At 35.7% G+C, this 4,470-nt stretch overlaps 1 pseudogene; it reads right to left on the bottom strand.

The window, feature by feature from the left end:
- Positions 1–3,138: 3,138 nt before the first annotated feature.
- Positions 3,139–3,757, bottom strand: LOC104874300 (annotated as a pseudogene).
- Positions 3,758–4,470: the final 713 nt, after the last annotated feature.

Raw genomic sequence — 4,470 nt, 5'->3', positions numbered from 1 at the left:
TCTGATTCCATAAGGCAGTCACAACAGAGGCACCTTCATGCTATGGTGTCACCCTGCAGATGACAATGTAGGCCATAATGAATGACACTCCACAATTCGTTACTTCCTGCCTCAAATTGTAGTTAATCTTTCATCCAAACTGTACACATGTGTAGCTTTAAGTGGCCTATCACAGCAAGTACCAGTAATGCTGCAAGCACATGGAGACTGACAGAAGGTAAATTGCTTGTCAGGAGGTCTGTATTTCAATTCACAGCATATTCCAAACACGTTGTGGTGAAAGCATGCCACAACAGCTGCTTTTATTGCTAACTATTTTTGATGTAAATGTCAATAAAGCTCCAGGCCCTTTCATATTTTTGGCCAAGAATGTCCATCTATCCCTATGCAGGCTGGCAGGTGGAGTTCCATTTATCTACTCTTAGGAACATGTCCTATAATAATGATTGTCTCTGGAGGCCGTTTAGAGTGATTGAGAGCAGTGATTGGGACAATCAGCTGCTGAATTTCATTGCTGGAGTGGGTTGACAGGTGACTGCTTTTATACCCTCTCATCTGGTAGAGAAGGAAATAAAACACACACTTCCATCCAGTCCACAGGCAATCACCTCCAGGTTGAAGATCTATACTTATAGTTCACTCCATTCATCGAAAAAATTGAGAGCAATGGTTATTAAACAGCATTAAATTCCCCAGTAGTTCTAGGGTTTTTAAAGAGACAGCAATGGCATTTGTTTTCTGTAAGATTACAGATAGGAGAATTAAGAAAACAATTCTGAATGGGATGTGAATGCATCTGAGCAGTTTTTTCCTTGCTGCAAATGTCCCTTTTGGGATTGAAGTGCATATATATATATATATATATATATGTATATGTGTATATATATATATATATACACTATATATGTGGAGTGCATATATATATATATATATGGATGAAGGTTGAAGACAATATAATATATAGTATATTATATTTATGTATATAATTTAATGCTGTAAGGATGAAGACTAAAGCTTGATCTTTAGCAGTGGAAAGATGGCAGATATACTAAAAATCAATTGAACAATGCCACTTTTAAGCATATTTGCATTCAAATGTCACTATGCTACAGCAATGATTAGGTTTTATTTTTCAGCAGACTGAAATTTCATATATATACGGAAACAAATGAAGATTATTTCTAGAAACTGTATTTTAAATTAGTACTCTAAATCACTATGGTGGTTGGTGGTTAAGCTTAATTTTCAATTTGACTGGCTTGGAAGTTGCCACAATTGGTGACGCACACTTCTGGATGTGTGTGTGGTGGGTCACGTAGGTGTGACCCTGACGTCTACATCAGGCCCTGGCCCCGTGCACACTGGTACTGTTTCCTTGCTGTGCCTCCTGGCCACCACAAAGTGAGCAGCTTTGCTCCATCGTGCCCTTCTTCCTTGAGGTTCCCATTTTGAAGCCAGTTGACCATGGACTGAATCTCCAGAAAAACCGTCAACCAAATTATTTCTCTCTTCCTTAAAGTTGTGCTTGTCAGGTACTGTGTCCCAACAATAGGGATCCAACAATAAAATTACCTCCAGATAAATAATAACACCTCAACCATATAGTGGAGGTTTGGTGATTCCACTCCCTAACTGTGTCCTAAGAATGGAAAGCAGTAATAAAATAATGTTGCCCTGACCCGAGGAGACAATCCCCACCACCCAAGGCAGTTCCATGAGCAGCTAAGTGGTTGCAGTCACAGTGCTGAAGAGGTGTAGTGTCGAAGGGTCTTAGGCTTTTTATATAATAGAAAATGCCCAACTCATTTTATATATAATCACAAAATTTAGCTGTATAACACACACAAGGGATACAATTTTCAAAATAATAAGAAATATTTGAAAATTAAGAGAGAAAGTTCTATCAGATAAATTTTAACCCCAAAGAGAAATATTAACACCTCATATAAGGTAAATTGTTTTTAGGCATTCTATGAGCTTCTCTAACTACAACTTCAAGTGCTTTTGTGGTCTTAATTTTATATTTTTACTGCTTTTATGTGTATAGATAAAAAATTATGTAGTAAATCTGTGATTAAAAACTACTTAAATAAACTGGGCCTTGGAACATGCTTCTCTAATTTAACATACTCAGGAGGCTAAGGTGGAAGGATTGTTTGAGTTCAAGGGGCTAAGGCCAGCATGGGCAGCATAACAAGTAATTGTCTCCAAAAACTTTTTTTGACATAAATAATAGTATACTGTTTTATTGTAATTCTTGATTTCTTTTGCTATTCCTGCTCTATTTTTCCTTCATCTTCATATTTTACTTGGCAAATAAAAGTTGCCCATATTTAGGGTGTACAGTATGTTCTGATGTAAATTATTATGGGACAGTTAAATCAAGCTAATTACCATTTTATCCTGGTGAAAATAATTAAAATTTAGTCTTAGCAACTTTTAAGTATTCAATACATTGTTATTAAACCATCAGGTTTTAGATCTCTTGTTTGAACTTATTCCTCCCAATTGAAATTTTGTATTTTAAGGTCAAAGGGGCACAATACTTCTTCTCACCCATCATAAGGGTCAAGGAGAGCACTCAAATAACAAAAGACAGGTTAATAAGAGGAAAACATGAAAATTTATTTAATTAAAGTTTTACACAGTAGAAGAGCTTACAGGACAACAATCCAAAGACCCAAAGAAAATTACTTTTATGCTTAAATTCCGTGAAGAACAGACAGCTATGTAAAAATATAATTGGACAAAAGTGAATGATCTAGTGGTAACAGATAGTAGAGAAAGCCAGGAAAGCCTATCTATTCAAATTCTTGTTGGTTCTTCTCTGAAGGATTCCTTCTTCCTGGGTATAGACAGAATCACTCTGTAATGAAGTTCTTCATGAGAGAAGGAAGAAGAGAGTAACCTTTCTAGGTTTTATGCCTTGCTTTGAAGAAGAAGTTATTCTTGCCTACCTTATGCAAGAATAATTCTGGTTTCTATGACTAACTTCAGGGGAAGAAGAAGGGGATAGGCATAAGATAACTAGAGAAAGTTAGCCTTTGTTTGTGACCTTCCAAATTTCTGTTCAAAGTACTCACCCTTCCAAAGTACTATACTTTAGGTTATGTTTTGAAACCCAAATGTGCCTTTTCATTAATGTCTCTGTTGGTGAACTCTGTTCCACTGTTCCTTACCTGCCTAAATCTGAGTGTAGATTTTTTACGGAGACACAAGTAGCATTCACTGCACTCCATAAAGGTACACTGGAATCTTTAAGCTTCCCAAGGACCCACCAATGACAGTTTAATGGATGAATTCCTACCCTTTCCCCACCACATAATAGAAATAGTCTGAATCCAGACTGAAACCATTTCAAATAACACCGTTGTTGGGAAAGCCACTTGCTATTCGAACCATGTAGATCAAAATATCCATCCACTGGATTGGAAATTACAAGCAACTTGCAGTTTGGATTGTAACTTATAATATTAGGAATGATGGATTTAAAGATGTTTACATTATGTTCAACCAAATTAAGATGTATTTCTCTCTTTTGCTGGCAGGCTTTAGCTGTGATAATAATAAGCTTGAAGTCTGTAGTCACATTGTAGTCTTCGTCAGAGACCAAGTTGGTGCTCTAAGAAAAACTTTGTCATGCTGAAGAACTCATTTCCTCTTTCAGTTTGTCTTCCATGACAGCAGAAGAAGCAATTTCATATGCTAGGTCCTTCATTGAGATTCTGATGGCACAGACCATGACAATAAAACTACCTCCCCAGCCATAATTTTATTCTTTAGGATCTAGTCTTCCTTCATTAGATTCTGAAGCAGCTGATTCTTGAAAATCATGATATAGGACTAGGAACCAAAAGGAATCAGTGCATGTTAAGCCAGACTGAGAGTGTGTCATGAAGGAATAAGTTTAATTTTTTGAGAAAGCTCCATATTGTTTTTCCATAATGATTGCACATTCTTGTCAACAACGTATTGTGCTTGCTTTTCATCACATCCTTGGCAATACTTAAGCTTTGTTGAAAGTACTCATCCTAACAGGTGTGGGGTTATATATCATTATGGTTTTAATGATTAGTAATGTTGTATTTTTTTTCAGATCTCCGTTGGCCATTTTTATATCTTTTGAGAAATGTCTAGTCAGATACTTGCCCATTTAAAAAATCAAGTTATTTGTTCTCCTGCTGTTATTTAAATTCTTTGTAGGCTTTGAATATTAATCGTTTATCAGAGAGTTCACAAATATTTTCTCACATTATGTAGGTTGACTGTTCACTCTGATAATTATCTGCTTTGCTGTGTATAAGTTTTTTATATAGTTCTATTTGCATATTTGCTTTTGATTTTTTCCTGTGCTTTTAGTGTCATATAAAAAATTATTGCTCAAGCCACTGAGTTTTTCTCTAATGTCTTCTAGTACTTTTACAGTTTCAGATTTTACATGTAAACCTTAAACCATTTTGAGTTTGTTGG

The sequence above is a fragment of the Fukomys damarensis genome, unplaced genomic scaffold, assembly GCF_012274545.1.
Source record: "Fukomys damarensis isolate Sample0158 unplaced genomic scaffold, DMR_v1.0_HiC HiC_scaffold_5, whole genome shotgun sequence".
NCBI lineage: Eukaryota > Metazoa > Chordata > Mammalia > Rodentia > Bathyergidae > Fukomys > Fukomys damarensis.
The sequence above is the reverse complement of the archived record's forward strand: the minus strand, read 5'-3'. Positions and strand labels throughout refer to the sequence as shown.